This window comes from Leptopilina boulardi, unplaced genomic scaffold (assembly GCF_019393585.1).
Source record: "Leptopilina boulardi isolate dan_hultmark-lab unplaced genomic scaffold, ZJU_Lbou_2.1 LbouV2_341, whole genome shotgun sequence".
Lineage (NCBI taxonomy): Eukaryota > Metazoa > Arthropoda > Insecta > Hymenoptera > Figitidae > Leptopilina > Leptopilina boulardi.
Genome location: NW_026137909.1, coordinates 1,647,675 through 1,666,655, shown reverse-complemented (window position 1 = coordinate 1,666,655; position 18,981 = coordinate 1,647,675). Strand labels below are relative to the sequence as shown.

At 28.0% G+C, this 18,981-nt stretch overlaps 1 protein-coding gene across 1 annotated transcript in view; it reads right to left on the bottom strand.

The window, feature by feature from the left end:
• Positions 1-18,981, bottom strand: part of LOC127285722 (protein vein) — a 533,094-nt gene that overhangs the window by 430,856 nt on the left and 83,257 nt on the right. The gene's annotated exons all lie outside the window — the stretch shown is intronic.

The window sequence follows — 18,981 nt, the reverse complement described above, 5'->3', positions numbered from 1 at the left end:
TTATTATTATGCGAATTTGTAATTCTTTTCTTATTAAACAAAGATATGATCTCAAAAATTACTTTAATTTTTATTTACTTTTTGGGTTGTAGCTTTCAGAGGAATGTTAACTAAAGAGCCATATAAATTTTTCCTAAAAGTAGAAGAATAAAAGCTAGTCTATGCAACAAAAAATTTTTAAATAACACAATTTTTAGAGAAGACCTATTTTTTTTATATGTTTGTGGGAACAATAGCTTTTACTGGTCCTTAAAAGGGTTAAAATTGTAACTCTGGGGGTTTTAGGGGTATTATTGGCTTCGTTATTCTTAATTTAAAATCATAATGATTTTTCGATATAAAAATATTTGTTCAAGTAACTAATTAATTAATGTTAATTAAACATTTTCCATGATCAACTTGATACAAAATAAACTCTGTATTATTTTAATTAATTAACACTCATATACGTAAAATTATTTTTATTCAAGAACATAATATTTACGAATTTGATATGTGAAGTGAATTTAATTGTTTGAATATTGGTGCATTGTGTTAGCACAGTAAAAATGTATGCTATATTTTTTTAAGTAATAATAATTATTACCCTTGTTTTGAAATAATTAATTTTTGAGGTACTAATAGTAAATAATCATTAATTAATTAGTCACTCTCCCCTACTACATTTATTCTTAATTTTTTTTTACTTTATATAAAAGTACATTCTCTTTAATCGAAACAAATGGAAAGTAAATCCGAATAAAACAACAGAAGACTAGAGAAAACAATTTAGATTCTGAATCCCTCTTTCTATATATAGGGATTAAAAGTGATTTGAAAAAAGTGAAAATTTTATATTTTTTTTTTTTGCATTTTTTTAAAATATAATTATTAATAATTTTTTCTACTATCAATAATTTAAATTTTATTATCATGCACTTTAAAAAAATATATATTTTTGTATTTAAATGAGACATATTTCTGTTTTATGTCTATTACGGTGCGGTCATAACTCCATTGGACCCCACCCGAAGTTCGATGAAGCGTGACACGACATTATTGTGATCGAACGTGGCGCGCTCGTTCAAATGGCACGAATTTGTTTCAGTCTCCATCAGACCCTACTTCCTTTTGGGATAAAAAATGATTGGATCTTTAAAAAAATCACCTAATGGTCAAGTATCTGTAAAACTTTAGAGAAATTTCATATTTCAATAATATTTATAGTTTTTATTATATTTTCAAAACTAAAAAAAAAAAAAAATAATAATGCAAGAAAATATATAATCTCACACAAAAAAAGAAATTAATTTTCTTTTCAAGAATAAAATATCTTTTCTGAAAATAAAAACTGTTAATAAATTTGACAAAAAAAAAATTCTTTTGTTATAAAAATTTCATAAACTTATTTTATGGAATAAAAAAAGTGATTTAAAGTTTAAAATATTTTTTTAATTTTTGGTAGTTAAAGAAAATTTTGACCCTTAAAAAATTTTTTTATTTATTTAAATATTTTTCATATTCCTGAAATTAAAGTTATATAAAACATATATATATATATTCTCCTTTTTATCTGTTTTGGCACTCAAGAAAATATCTAACAACAAATGATGAAAAGAAAATATAATCCCTTGTGGAAACTTTTGAAGCATTAATAAAGAAGCGTGTTGGTATTTTAATCCAGGAAAAAAATCTCATATATAGCACAAGAGTTATAATTGCAGGTGAAATAAAGAATTCCTTCAAGTCACGATTGCAATGAAACTTTTGCATTAATCTCTTTTCTTTTGAGATCTTATTTGATATTGTGAGCAAAAATGTTATTGATCTGCACAAAACTATATAAAACATATATATATAGACATATATACTGTATAAAACAGTGAAAACGTGTGGGTATACTTATCCTCAAAATTAGCAGAATCCATAATAATCTGTTGAAAGTTTTTGTTACTCTTTCGACTAAGAAGTTTTACAACTAATTTATCTTCTTAATCTTAAATTTAAACAAGGGGGGAATATTTGCTTTTTCAATATCAAAACTCTAATGGCAATAGAATTAACTTGATTTGCGCATATTTTAAAATATTTCTGCAACAGAAGTTTCTTACAGAAAGTGAATTTTTGATTCTGTTATAATTTAAAAAGAGAGAGAGAGAGAAAGAGCTTAACTTTATCATCGTAATAATGCACAGAAAAAATGTTTCTTTTCTTCTCGTAAATTTATCTTTTTTCATAAAATTATATAAAATTAAAAACATAATATATAAAAAAAATCAAATCTGAAATGATTTGATAATTTTTTATAAGAAATATTTTATGTAAAACAAACAAACAACCAATAATAATTTTACTTAAATACATATTTCTTTTTGGTAAAAATTAAAAATTGTTAAATTATACCATCAAATAGTGCTAGGTAAATTAACATTTTTTAACCCATTTCGTCCGAGAAGTCCGTTTTTCTTCCTCCTAATTTGCTCTCCCCATTTTAAAAATTCATGAACTAAAAAAAATTTGCAGTTGGTGTTTCTTATGTATTTTTTAGTCCTCTTTCAGAATCTATAAGAAAATTTAACTTTTGACTTAAGGATAAACAGTTATGATTGTTTAAACAAAAAAAAAAAGACGTATTTTTTGGGTTTTTTTCCCATTAAAACTATATTTTTGATTCGAAATCGCGTCAGAAAAAATTTGGAATGGCAAAATATCGCGTCCAAAATGTCTGCCCTTTCATTTGGTCATGATAAAAAATTTTTATTTTCTCTAAATTCAAAATGGCGCCTCCAAAATGGCCACCAAAATGTCTGAAATTAAATCGTTCAGTCCCATCATTAAAAAACTAGACAAATGTCTACAAAACTTGTTACTCAGGGGTTTTCGGGGTTGCTGATCCCGAATTTGATGTCAGATTTTCAAAATTCAAAATAGCGGATCCAATATGGCAGACGACATTTTAAAAATATAATGCTATTCGCTTAAAAATGGGTACTCGGGGGTTTTTGGGGTCGCTGATTACGATTCCGGTGTCAGTTTTTCAAAATTCAAAATAGCGAATCCAATATGGCGGACGATATTTTAAAAATCTAACGCAATCGGCTTGACACTTGTCACTTGGGGGTTTTTGGGGTCGCTGATTCCGAATTTGATGTCAGATTTTCAAAATTAAAATGGAAAAACGGACTTCTCGGACGAAATGGGTTAATTATTTACGCCTTTTTAATTACTAAACATAAAATTTTGTATCAAACTTTTAGAAAATGATGAAATATTAAAAAAAGGTAAAGTTAGGTGCTGCCATCTGTCATACATAGTAAGCGGCTCGCATTCTGTCGGTAATGTCACATTTCATTTAAAAACAAACTGGAAATTCTTTTTATAAATTATGTTTTTTCTATTATTAAATACAAAATTAAACTTATTAAATGAATACTTAAGCAATTTAAATATTTAATTATAAATATTATTTTATTATTTTTCATCAGTTTATTACGATTAAAATTTAATGAAACATTATAAATCTGACAGATAAGTACTTTTCCTTTTTTAATATTAATAATAATTTAATGATTACAACATAATTTATCAAAGTATTGGATAAATCATCTCTTGCCATAAAAACATTTATCAAATTCGTTTTTAAATATTTTAATTTTTCAATTAATAATAAACAATAAAAATTCTAAGCACCGTTTTACTAATTTCACGATTTCTCTGCTGTTTTTTTTTGTTAAAATTTAATAATATTTTGCAGATACATAAAAAAAATGATAATCTCTTTTTTTAACAAACTTTCTGCAGGCAGCAGTCTAATATTAAAAGTCTGCAGACTGTTTTACTTTGACAACGCTTTAATAATTTATTTAATTTGAAAATCTTGAATTATAATTTTTTTACTTTCCTTTTAGTTGTTCTGCATATATTTGAATTTAAATATTCTTTTTTTTAACAACCCTAGTATAGATGTAAATAGTATTTTCTCCATGCAAAATGTGTACGAATGTACATATAATACTTTATACAGATCGTATTTGTAACAAAAAGTGTAACTGTTAAAACGAAAATGCATTGGGGCTGCAATGTAATTCATTATTTATCCATTTCCTGGCATGGCAAATCCCGCGAGGAACTTGATACGTGGTTTAATCACAGTACTATATACTGATGGTCGTTTCATTCTGCACAAGTCGTGATCTCACGCATCTGCTTATGAGTGTGTCAGTCGCTACTATGCAATGCCAATATCTATGAACGATATCATCACAAACCACATATATATATATACATATACATATTGTAGAATTCCTCCTCTTATACATAACGAAATCGACACGTCTGTAATTGTTTTAATGACTGATAACCGTGAGTGTCTTTAAATAATTCATGGGTATGCTTAATTTTCAGATAATATATGGAAAATTTACTGTAAACTATTATTGTATACTTATTAAATTGTTTTATTTCTTTTTTTTTTAATTTTCATTAAATATTTTTTGAAGCAGCATTAAATATATAGTTCAAAGCTAAGAAAAAAAACTGTAAAAAAATTTCGAGAATTTAAATATAACCTAATACAATTAATTAAATAAACGATTCACTGTCATTTTCCCGAATAAACTAATTTATCGGATATTTTTAAATAATTAACGCATTAAAGGTTCCAAACAGAAAAAGAACATTACCATGAAAACCAGTGTAACTGTCATACTACATTTGCACTTATTTTCATTTGTGGGTCATTTCATTTAAATTGTCATAATCGTGTCCTTTGCCAATAAAAACTTTTTGCTGTCATTTTTTGTAAAATTTACCTAATACTTATTTCTAACAAATTAATTATTATTTTATGGAAAATTCTAAGAAAAAATATTTTTAAAAAATTTGACGATTTCTGACCAAAAACGTCTATCATGTTTCACCTATAATTTCGTGACACAATTTCTTTTTTCGAAAATATGCTTGTAGATTCTTTTGACGATGAAGTAACCAATAATTCATTATGATATTCGTGTTGAACAATAAATTTCACTTTACAAATCACTATACCCGATAAAATTTGTGCAAAGTATATATCTGTCTTCAACCACTGAATATAACTGTCCAATTCTACTTGAAAAAGCCGTTAACTAGAGTAATACGCTATATTTTTAACGAGAATATAAATTTTATTTATGTTTTCACTAAAACAAAACTAAAGAAAATATAAAATATTAATAAATTAAAAAATTTCAATGAATGATAGTTTCATTTAGTGTTTTAGACTCATTAAACAAGTTTCGAGGTTACCCTCACAGCACCGGATATTTGAGGATTTCAGAAATTCAGGATATATCCTCAGAATAACCTAGAGATATTCTAAATTCCCGAACCAAATTATATGCCTAGAACATCCGTTGCATACACGGAAAGAAATGCTATCAAAATTTCAGCCATACACGGAAAAAAATCTAGAGATGCGAACGAGCGATATTGGAAATAAAGTTGAAATAGAAATACATACAATTCATTTTTAGAATCTATTTAGATATTACCAGTAAATTTTTTAAAAAGAATTGGCACTTTTTATGTTATCGATGAAATGTCAAATTTCGTTTTTAAGAAATTATCTATTATTTTTAACCCTAGACAGCACAACATAGCTGGCTAATACGTAGAAGCATATCTGGGGTAGAAAACAACCCCAAAATTGTTTTGTTGCTAGAATGTTCTTATTTAACGCAAAATAACTTTATTATATGTCATTTTCTTCGTTTTTTTATAAGAACGAAGGTAGCGTTTTTTGTTTTTTGATAGGATCAAAAATATGTAAAAAATTACAAAAAACACTAAATCTGCAAAAAATACTGAAATTTGAATTTTTCTGGGGTAGTTTTTTACCCCAGATGTGCTTTCTAGGGTTAAATAACAGAAACAAACAAGTCTTGCAAATAAAGCAGCAAAATATACACCCAATAGCGCCAGACATGTAGTCGGTTTAATCATGCAAACATCAGTAATTTGGCGATAGTCAAAATCCCTATAGTACAGTGTGTGAGTGCATCGAAAAAATTAAGATGTCCGCAAGTGATTAATGTGTAATACAAATTCTTTTAAATCTAATTTCAATTCAATCAAAATTCATCGATATAAAATTTTTTTTTAATGTGAAATCCACTTTATAAAACTTTGCTGAATAGAAATTCAATAATTTAAGATTTGACGCCGCAGAAATTCTTATAAGTTAAATGTGAGGATTATTTATAGGTCTCACTAATTTTTTCAAATAATTAATTGTTTTATTTTAAAAAATTTAATTTTTTTCGTTTAAATCAATTATTTATTTCATCGAAATATTTTTAATAAAATAATATATTAGCAATGAATAATAAATTATTTGTATTAACCCCTTCGCTGTCAAGGCCAAAATCTCATAAGTGGGACCAAAATGTCAGTAAATTTTTGAATGACCAAAATTTGTGCAAATGTGTATACTATGGTATTTAAGGTGGATGATTACGATTACAAAGTCAGATTTTAAAAATTCAAAATGGCGGAGCCAATATGGCGGACAATTTTTAAAAAAATGGCAAAAATGATTTAAAAATACTTAAAATTTGTTACTCGGAGGTTTTTGGGGTCGCTGATTACGAATCTATAGTCAGATTTCAAAAATTCAAAATGGCGTTACCAATGAGGCAGATAATTTTATAAAAATTTAAAAATTAATTAAAATTACTTAAAATCTGTTACTCAGGGGTTTTGAACGTCGCTGTTTACGATATTCAAGTCAGATTTTGAAAATTCAAAATAACATAGTATGGGTGTGATTATTATTGTATCCATTTTGAATTTTCAAATTTTGTAATTCTGACATCAAATTCGGAATCAGCGACCCCAAAAACCCCCGAGTAACGAGTTTCAAGCGAATATGGTCAATTTTCAAAATTTTTGACAAAACAGCGATAATGCCAGTATCGTTCGTTCATTTTCGACGAAATATTTAGCTACTATGGCGAAAAAATTCTCAGATATAGTTGTACTTTTTTTTCCGTGTAAACTTATGGTTGAGATTTCTGGTTGAATTGGTTAAACAGTCTATCAAATTAGTAGATAAGTTAGGTTATATTAGCCATGTGAAGTCTGATTCAGACATCTTGCTCTTTGGATGTAATATTCGTTTGTTTGGATTACCCAATCTGTATGGCAGTAACAGTTCCATGTTAATTCAGTTATACGATATGACAGAAACAGCAAGAATTATGTCAGTAATTACGAAAAATTTCTTTCAGTGTATCCTGAATATCCAGATATTCTGAATTAGCACGGAATATTGCTTGAATATCAAGGTGATATCAAGCGGGAATATTCTTGTGACATTGAGGCGATATCATAATGTCCGCTTCATGGGGACATTCCACGGTAATATTCCTGTGACATTCGTGTGATATTCGTATGAAACTGAGGGAATATTTTCGTAAAATTCATGTAATATTGAGGGGATATCATACGAATGTCACGCGAATGTCACAGGAATATCACCGTAGAATGTCCCCATAAAGCGGACATTATGATATCGACTGAATTTCACAGAAATATTCCCATTTGATATCATCGTGACATTTAACCAATATTTCATGCTACTTGGGTTATGAAACAATTGTGATAATATCTTGGAGAACTCAAAAAAAAAACAACCAAAGGACTTTTTAAGACGTTCAATAGTAATTATTATATTTAATTATTAACATATCAATTTTTACGTTAAGTTTGACTGTTTTTCTATAAACTTATAAAGAAATGAAAAAAAAAACCTTTGAGACTTATCGAACCAGATTCAATTAAATATACGCGATATCGCAAACAAAATATAACGAAATAAATATAATTTATTATATAACGAAATATAACCAATACCCGTGTAGAAATTTCCCTAACAGGGCCCTGGTAGGGAATCATAATCTGGCCCCGATCAGGGACAGATCAGGGCCGGCGTTGCATTAAAATCCGATCAGGCCCCGATCCGAGCCATGGTAAAATTTCTACACGGGTATAACGAAATTTGAATTATTCAATGGATTTTGATTAAAGGATCAAATGAAACTTTATACTAAAGCAATGTATCCTAATTTTCGTAAAGTCTGTAACCAATTAAATGTTAAATCACACCAAACTAACTAGCAGAAGTGGAAACTGTATTAATGACAAATGTAAATAAAAAATAATAATAAGTGACATAATTTGCTAGTTTTATTGATCTTAGAATTATCCATACCAGGATACAAAGATAACGGTGAATTTTTTTTTAGATGAAAAGGAAAATTTTGAAAATAAAGAAATAATAAAATAAGAAATAACAATTAGCATCACTATTCATAATCCCCCACCTGTTAAATCAATTTTTGAAGAAAAAATTTTAAATGATTAAAAAATGGATTTATCAGATTTTGTTAAATAGCTTCTTCATTAAGACATTTCTTTTATTTAGAAAATAATATAAGTAATAAATTCAAATGTAATTATAGACGTTTAATTTGTTAATAAATATTGCTGACCCACTTTTGCTTGAGCTGTCTATCATTGCTGGTTTACTGTTTCACCCCGCTCGCTTGTTACCATTAAGTGACACGCAAAATTCATGTAGAATCAAACCTCAAACCTGTCATATACGAAATACGTATGCATTCGTTTCACATATATGTACATATATGCTATTGCTGTTTGATTATATGAAAATAATTAAAATGTCATCTACAGTAACATTAGCACATCAGAGATTCGAATTTTACCAGAACTTTGGTAAAACAGTCTTAATCGTGAATAGTCGTCGTACATGATAAACAGAAATATATAAAATTATTAAAAAAGCAATAAAATTTCTAAAATTATGATTATAAAATTTCAAATAGATACAATTAAGTTGTTTATCATTATTTTTGTGTTAATACCGAAGCGATACGCGCATTTTCTTAGAAGCAGTGAGCATAATGAAAATATCTTGAAAAACATGAAGAAAAATGTGATTTTCTACTTTTTTTCCAAGTGTGTTAAATAGGTGTGAATTATATCAAAAATGTGAGTGCAATTTTTTTTGTGTAGTGTTTACATTATATTTTTTTATTTAATTTCGAATTTGCACAGTACCCGTGCAGAAATTTGAGTTAGATTTTAATAGGGATCTCGCTGTGCGTCCCTTTTGCCAGATGGGTTCCGGAAGGGAAACTCTAGGCGGGACCCGGAATTTTTCGTCACGATCGACGCCAGCGAGGAATGTTGGTAGGGATCTAGCAAGGATATCCCTGCGATTTCCTTTCTTCCGTGTGTGTTTTTGAAATTGTAGAGTTAAAAACGCCCGTTATGCTATTTATTATAGCCGTGAAGTTTAATTGAACTTCCTAACCTTCAAACAGTACTAACAGAAATTTTAACCAGAATTATAAATAAAAAAGTTAGAAATCATAATATTACCTGAAGAAATTGGAATAATCATAGTAAAAATTAAAAATGTGCAATAATGATATTAACATAAAGACAAAATTTGAGGTTAGAAAACCAATCAATATATTTTTTACTTTTAATATTCTAAGTACATATTTCATGTTTGTTGGCTTAATATTAAATATTCTTAAATTGATAATATTATGTTAATCTTTACCTTCTGATAAAGAAGATGAGTGATTTGAGTCATCTAAATTGTTAATATCCATAACTTGCTCTTGAACATATTGCATTCTATTTAATTCAGCTCGTACGGATTTCACCTCACGATATTGTTTGCTAAGCATTCGCAATTGCTTTTTTTCCTCTCATTATTTTCCATTATTAATAAACAAAAGAACAATAAAATTTAGGTTCACACAAAATGACATGTGCACTTGCACCATTCATGTCATCATTCTCGACGATGGAACATCGATATATTGAAAACTTCGATACATCGATTTCGATATTTTCGATTTAAATTTAAATATTATTTTTAAATTAAATAAAAAGTGAAACTATATATAATAATGTAATTTATTAATAATATTATTTTGATTCTATCACTCGGTAGTATTTAATAATAAATTTAATTTATTTAATAATTTTATTATTAATATTTGTTCTTTTTATTATTATTAGGTATTTCTAAAACGAACATTTTAAAAATATTTGTGTCCCTTATTGAACAGAATTAAATTCATATTTTAAATAAAGAAAACATCGAAAAATAATAGAATTTAGAACTTACTAGAATTTAGTAAGGGCTTAATCAGATTCTTCTAGTTTGAATTGCCTTTCTAGAATTCAAACGGGATCTCAGCAGATATTTCTAGTCTGAATTTCTCACAAGAATCTAATCAGGTTCGAGTACAACTTTTCTAGGCTAGATTTTCTAGCGCGGTTCTAGTCGGAATCCATTATAACGTTGGGAAGTTTAGGGACATTTCTACACGGGATAAAAACCCAGGCTCAAAATGATCCAGTCAGCAGGATCATTTTGATCTGCAGCAAAAATGAGCCCAGGTTTTTACTGTGTGACCAAAATATCAACATTACATAAATTGTTGGATTCTCCAAGGGTGCCTACAACCGGGTATAACTTTTTTTCCACTAAAAATGCTCACTTCACTAAATTTTTAATAAAATCTTTCTAGTTGAAGGAATCAATTTAGTTCCTTTTTTGACAGTTACTACTATTTCCAAATATGTTAAGAAAAAATAAATTTTTAAAAATTATATTCAAATTAAAAAAAAAACTTAATATGTTGTAATGAATTCAATGATAAAATAAATGTTGGATTAGCTCGCCGGATCAGGGTTCGTTTTTAAGCAACGGTATTACATTGAAATTACAGACACATTTCGAAAAATAACGTTTATTAACAAAAAAAGACATAACCTGAAAATCACATATTTAATAATAGGAACGAAAGCGACGGCGAACAACTGCGCCAGGAAGTTACGTACAGAACGGGAACGCGAGATCGCGGTAAAACCGCTTCGATGTTTCCAACGGGTAAAACCTCGCGGAGACGAAAAAATGCTCTATTTACGATACTTCAGAGTAATGCTTTTTAATACTGGGGAAATGACCCAGTGTGAGGGTAATACCACTCACCGACTTTGTGAACCACAAGAGTCTGCCGATTTCCTGCGGGAGCGCAGCTTATATAGGCGATCGGTGCCCAGGACGCTTGCGAGGGAGCTCGACGATATAGCTCGCGCGGCGCGATCGTGTACTACATCGTACATTACGGTCGGTAACATTTTTATCGGCATGAGGTATATACTTTTATCGACGTGGGGTAAATATTTCTTTACAATGTTTATAAAAAAATTGTTATTTTTCTTCATAAAAAATGAAAAAAAAATTTTTTTGTTAACATTATTGAAAAGTATAAGAAAAAATGAAACTTTTTTCTCTTGTCGAGAATTAAAAAACCAATATTTTTCGAGTTAAAAGCTACTGAAAACACTGTACGACAAAAAAATGTTTAAGTTAATTTTTTTGTTTTTTTTTCGTTAAAACTGATTAAAATAAGAATATCATTTACTGAATTTAAGGTCACAAAAACACGTATTTTAGCATATTTCAAAGTCTTAAAACTATATACTACAAAAGATTTTTTCGTGTTTCATATTATTTCTTTCATCTGTTATATCTGTTAATTAGATTCTATTAATAAGTTTGTGAATTAGTCTTTTATTTTTATTGCTATACAACTTTTTCCTTATCCTTTAATGGAGAAAAGCGGTTTCACAGAAATAAAATTATTCAAGTGATACTCACCAAATTGAATGAAAATACAAAAATTTCATAGAACTATGAAAGAAAGTAAATTTTTTCAAATCGCCAAAGTTTCGATTCTAAGGGTGGAATCGAATCTAAGTGGTCACCCTTTTAGAGTGAGGAGAGGGTTAAAAACAAAAATTTTTAAAAACCATTAAATTCCCCTGAGGTTTGATGCAGAATGATTTTTGGGCTCGCTGATTACGAATCTAAAATCAGTTTTTTAAAATTCAGAATGGCGAATCTAATATGGCTACTAAAAAAATTTTTTGGTTGCCATACTGGATCGACTGTTTTGAATTTTCAAAATTTTACTTTATTTTCATTATCAGCAACCCGAAAAACCCCCTGAGTAGCAAATTTCAAGCGAATTTATAACTAAAAATCATAAAAATTATTCACTTTTAAGCTAATGTGTCTTTTGTAAGTGAATTTTTCTTTCATTTGTGTAAATTCAAATGAAAATTTATGTTTAAGGGGTTTCCTAAATTTTTTTGCCCTAAAATAGAAGGTTTTTAAAAGATCGTGTACTCATAAGTTTTAAAATATAATTGATCAAAAGTTTTTACATGTTACTATATACGTCAAGAACTATTTAAAAAAAAATTGCGATCTTAAAAAATATTATTATGCTCCTTCTACAGAGGTCGCTATGTACACTGGTCAAAATCAAGGTCCTTTACGGTAACCACTGTAGCTCATCGCAGAATCATCTAAAATAAAAAAATCAAACGTGATTTTAAAGTTTAAGACCTAATACAGGTCCTAAACCTCGAGATATTAAAAAAAATCAAAAATTAAAAAAATGGCAAGCTTTGGAACCCAAAAAACTGAAAAAACACCATTTTTTTGACAATCAATCACTCACAAAAACCTGATTATTGAATATTTTAAATATATTAGAGGTTTAGGACCTGCAAAAACTTACACTGAATCGAATGCAACTTGAATTTTTGAAATCGGTCAAACGGTTTTTGAGTTCTACTGGTTACCATTTTTAAATATAGTGTTTTGAGAAGAAAGCGTTTAAAGTTTTGATATCAAAAGGTTATAATTAGTCAAGCAGAAGTAACTAAATCAGCTTGAAAATTCTTACTCAGGGGTTTTTGGGGTCGCTGATTACGAATATGATGTCAGATTTTATAAATTCAAAATGGCGGATCCAATATGGCGGACATGAAAGTTAAAAATCAATTGCATTTACTCGAAACTTGGTACTCGGGGGTTTTTGGGGTCGCTGATTACGAATATGATGTCAGAATTTAAAAATTCAAAATGGCGGATCCAATATGGCGGACGAAAATTTTAAAACTAATCGGATTTGCTCGAAAATGATGAAATGATATGAATATGATGAATTGTCCGTACTGGGTCCATGACCCTGTCGGGTTTATTATCAGCAAATTTTTAAAATATGACTTCAGATTTGTAATCATCGACCTCAGAAACCCCCAAGTAGTAAATTTCAAGCAAATCCAAGCATTTTTTAAAAACTCGTCCGCCATATTAGATCCGCCATTTTGAAATTTGAAAAATGGACACCGGATTCGTAATCAGCGACCCCATAAACCCCCGAGTAGGACATTTCGAGCCAATCTAAACACTTTTTAAAAAACTTGTCAGCCATATTGGATCCGCCATTTTGAATTTTTAAAATCTGACATTAAATTCGTAATCAGAGACCCCAATAACCCCCGAGTAACGAATTTCAAGCAAATCGATTCGCTCGGTTTATCGTGGGCACGAAAGGGTTAATTATACGATCTGTAGACGCATATATATATGTATATTTTGTTAAATAACTTAAGATTATGAGCGAATTACGATCTAATGATTTAACCACACATTCTTAACATACTTTCCTATCAAAAAATGAAAAAAAAAAAAATTCGATTTTTTTGACCAAAAAAATTTAGGAAACCCCTTAAATTAATTAAATTTATTATTCGTAAACTAACAGCTGAAACCGATTAATTAAACACCGAAAAGTACAAAAATCACAAACCTTTACATTAAACATAAACACTTAGTACTTTGACGGTATAATAGGGATTTTTTTCATATTTTATGTAGTTTAAAGGAAAACAATCAGGAAAGTCACTTAAACAAAACTTTTTTTAAATGTTGTCGCATAGTGAAATAGGTCTACATTTTCACAAAACTAAAATTCTGAAAATTCGAAAATTTGTCAAAAAAATACGAATCTCTTTTTTTCACTACAGAACAAGAAAAAATATATTTGGCAGATTTCAAATATGGTCGACGGAAATCTCACGTGAAATCGCCCATATGTGACTTGGACAGATAAAAAGGACCTCTCGTCTGAAATCAAGTTTTCGAGAAAAACGACTTCAAAGTTAACAAGTCGAAAATGATGCTTCTGCACGTTAAAATGGCATTAAAACTTGTTATCCGACAGTGTTTGAAGTGGCTGATCACGAATTTGGCATCAAATTACGACAATTCAAAATGGCGGATCCTATATGTCGGACAAATTTTAAGAATTGATCGGATTTGCTTGAAACTTGTTACTCGGGGGTTTTTCAAGTCACTGATTATGAATCTGGCATTAAATTTTGAAAATTCAAAATGGCGGATGGAAAAATTAAAAATCAGTTGGATTTGCCTGAAACTTATTACTCGGGGGTTTTTGAGATAGTTGTTCATGAATTTGACAACAAATTTTTAAAATTCAAAATGGCGGATGCAATATGGCGAACAAAATTTAAAAATGATCGGATTTGTTTCAAACTTGTTACTTGAGGGTTTTTGGGGTTGCTGATTACGAAACTGACATCGGATTTTCAAAATTCAAATAGGCGGATTCAGTAGATTGGAAAATTCAAAAAGTTGATCAAGGAGCTACCAGGTGCTCAGTAGAGGTGCGTCTCTCTGAACACCGGAGCCTTCCTCACTTCCTAGAAGGAGCTGTACTTGTTCCTGTAGGCGCTCCTGCGGAACAGTCTTCGCCTTCCTTCCTCCTGGTGAACCGGACTTTCTAAGAAAGATTTAAAGTAACTAGTCAAAATAGATACCTGGACTCCATCCGGTGAGCAAATCCTTTGGCAATAAAAGTCAGATCATTACAAGTACTTATAGAAACATCGTATAGTAAAAAGAACCTAAATCACAAATTTCAAACACAAATACAATTTCGAGTATCCAATTTATTTTTAATTTATAACAGAGAGGAAAAAATTGAGTGGTTTAACTACTTGTTGAAATTATTAGATGAATCTGGTGAAAAAAATTCTAGTTACTTTATCCAAAAAATGTAGTTAATAAGATTACATAATTCTTGTTTTTTCGTTTGGTAATTTTTTCTTAGAAAAAATATTGGTTAATGTAGTTAAAAAAATGACAATTGAATGTCAATGTACAGAAAAAATGTAAAAATTTGAAAATAAATTATTTTTTAATATTTTTAAGCTTACCGATATGTTAATAATTTCATGATAGTGTTAAATACAAAAAAAACCGCTATCAAGTTATACTATAATGTTACCTTTAAATTTTATCGATTTACTAAAGCTCTTGAAATTCTGGATAATTGCTTGAAAGTGCCCTTGTAGCAATTACATCGGTCGAACAAGCACATCTTCCTATTGCCAATGAGGGGTGTGAGATTTTCAACACCTTTACCCGTACACAAATAAGATCTCGTAAAATTAATTATCATCATATAACAAGATTTGAGTGTAAAAATTTGATTATCGCTATTATAATGAAAAAAAAATTTTATGTAGCTTAATTAGTTTACAGCACCCCTCTGGAAGATGTATATTCAACACTCACTAAAAGAGATTCTCATTTCTTCAGAAATAAATTTTCAACACCTTTTCCGGTGGACAGTAAAATTATTTTTCATCAAAAAAAATTTTTTGTTAATTTTTATTATTTTTGAAATTATATTTAATAGTTTATAAAGGTAAATCGGACACTTTCTCTAAAAAATATTCTCTAATTCTTATTTTCTACAAAAAGCGTTTTCTAATCAAATCATTTTTCTTAACAAAACTTTTTCTATCAATTTTTGATTTCTTAGAGTTTCAACGTCACCCATTTTAGAAATTCTATGAGATTTACAGGATTTCAAGAACCAAAATAAAATTCCATGACATTTCCATGATTTCCTGACTTTCAATATGACTATAGTAGAAACCATGATTTCTAAACAATATATTTTTGTAAAAAATTTGAATTTCTAAAATAAATTTTTCTAACAGTACATAATAATTTTAAAAAAGATTTACTAAAAAATGTTGTGATCAGCAGTCTAAAGAACGTTATTAGGTAAAATCTCATATTTATAAGAATTTATGGTAAAATTTACAATTAGAGAAAAAAATAAGATAGATTTTTTTTTGGTGAAATTGGAACTTATTTATATTACTTTACTCACCAACTTTCCAAGAATGTAATTAATATTTGCACTCACCTGAAAAAAAATATTTCCATTATTTTACTGCAATAATTATAAAAAATATTTCATGTAAATTATAAAAATAACTTTTCAAAGTTTTGTTTAGAATTTTTGTGCAGGTTTCATGTACAAGTACTTTTACATGAACACCTTTATGTTCTTGTACAAGAACATTTGTTCAAAAATGTTTTTGAAAAAAATTTGAAATTTTAATAAGTTATAATTATTAAGACTCTTCACTTATGCATGCTAAAAATTATTGCGCAGCCTTTAAAGTTTTTAATTTTTAATTTAAAAGACATAAATGAACATGTACAAGAACATGTTCCACATCTGGTACAAGAAAATGTACATGAAACCTGCACAAAAAAATATGTACAAGAACATGTACATTTTCTTGTACAAGTTCTAGTACAAGAACATGTCTCAATTCCGGATGTTGAACTTGTTCAAGAACATTACTTGAACATGTACAAGAAAATGTACAAGTTCATTAATGAACATGTACAAGAAAATGTACAAGTTCATTAATGAACATGTACAAGAAAATGTACAAGTTCATTAATGAACATGTACAAGAAAATGTACAAGTTCATTAATGAACATGTACAAGAAAATGTACAAGTTCATTAATGAACATGTACAAGAAAATGTACAAGTTCATTAGTGAACATGTACAAGAACTTGTACATTTTCTTGTACAAGTTTTTTCAGCCGGGGTAAGCAATCATACAATTTAGACTTTAAAATTATTATTTCCAAAAGAATAACATAACCTAAAAATTCTAAGTCAAATGTCAAAGGACGAGCATAACCTCCAAATTTTAACAAAATCAAGGATCAAACATAATCTTAAAACGAGGTCACTGGACTTATAACAGTAATATTTAGATAACTTAAGGTTAAGGGGCAAACATAACCTCAAACCTGAGAAGTTGCATTTCTTTTTTTCTCCATTTAATTGTAATTGTTTTTAGCCAATTTTATTAAAATATAAAAAAATTATATTCCATAATGTATTTTTATTTAATTTTTCAGAAACGTAATTTGTTACTTCTCTCTACCCCAATGTCACTTAAAAACAAATTCATTGAAATAAGAAACCAAAATGACAAACTTTCTATAATAATAATAAAAATAATAATCATTGTTATTTTTAAAATTGTATTATTATTAATTATTATTGTAATAAAATAATCCCAACAAAACATCTTTGATGCAAAATGTTACGCCAAACAAAAATTATCTTAACCATCGAAACAATTCGTGAAATGAAAGTTAGCAAAGTAAATTTTAGAATTATGTTAAGTTTTAATTAATTTTTTTAATATAAATAATTAAATTGAAAAATGGGAAATTATACAAATTTTAATTTTAAAATATGCGTGCAATGTGGAAAAAAAGAATAGTTTTGGTAATAATAAAAATTTCTATCGTAGGCGCAGTTATGAAAACTTAGTTTGAATTATTTTTTTACCTATACTACTGCAAGTGGATTAACGAAATATTAATGAAGGATATAAATATATTAAAAAATAAATATTATTATTGAATACTTAAAAATAATTCACGCCAAGTTTTCATAACTGCGCCTACGATAAAAATTTTTCTTAATCAAAAATTTAATTTTAATTAATTATTTTGATATTATTAGTAAGTTTCATGCGAATCGGTAAAGAATTATCAGCTCCATGTCTACTTAAAAATCAAGCAAAAAAATTTTTTTTCATAAAAAATTGAAAATTTAAATATTTTTTGAGTGTATTGAAATTCCCTGAAATGTATATGGAGATTATAACCTTAATAATATTATTTGTAAGTTTCATGCGAATCCGTTAAACTGTATAGGCTCCAGGCGTGGTTAAAAATAAAAAAACCAATTAATTTTTCAGTTTTTTAAGCCTAATTTTCATAATTCTTTGTGAATTCTCACATTTTTACCACATAAATTATTTTTTTACATTCTTTACCCGGAAAAAAAGGTTTGAACGAAATTTGTAAAAAACTTTTCGAGATATTCAATTTAAGTCGAAAAATGCCAATATTTTGAGAAAATATATTCACAGCTTTATCTTTTACTTGCCGTCGATTCTCTATCGCGAATCTTGATAAATATAATATAAAATGTGTTAAATATTGACATTTTACAGGTAATTTTAAAACTCAATTTCAATCTTATATTTTGGTCTTTTTTATCCAATAATCAATTAATTTAAGTAATTTACAATAATTTGCACAATAACCAATGAAAAAATTGACATTAATTTTGTTTACGAACTTTTTTATTAAATTTATTCATTGAAAAAAAAATTTATTTGTATCAAATAAAAAGTATTTGATCCAAATACATCATTTACTTGTCTATTATCCAATAAATATGTATTTGAACCAAATACACATTTACTTAACCCAAGTATTTTATTTTATTGTGACAAATAAATAATAATTTGTATCAAATACAAAGTATTCAAATCAAATAAATGGAATATTCAATAAATAATTATTTGAATTTATTATGAAAATTATTTCATTCAATACTGCATGTTTTTTGATTCAAATAAATATTTATTTGCATGAATAAAATATTTTTCTTGAAAACAATAAAAATTTTCTTCAATCAAATATTCGATTATTTATCATAAGCAGAGAGGAATTGAGAGTAAGCACGTAATGCAAATCGCGCTTTTCTATTAAAGTCTGCCCCCTCGCGGTCAAAATATCGAAGCTTAGGTGGTTAGCTATATATATTCCTTAAATCGGTGAGGCTGCACACATACGCATAATGTAATGGCTAAGCCGAATGACGTTCGGAATTGATCGGGCGGGCTCG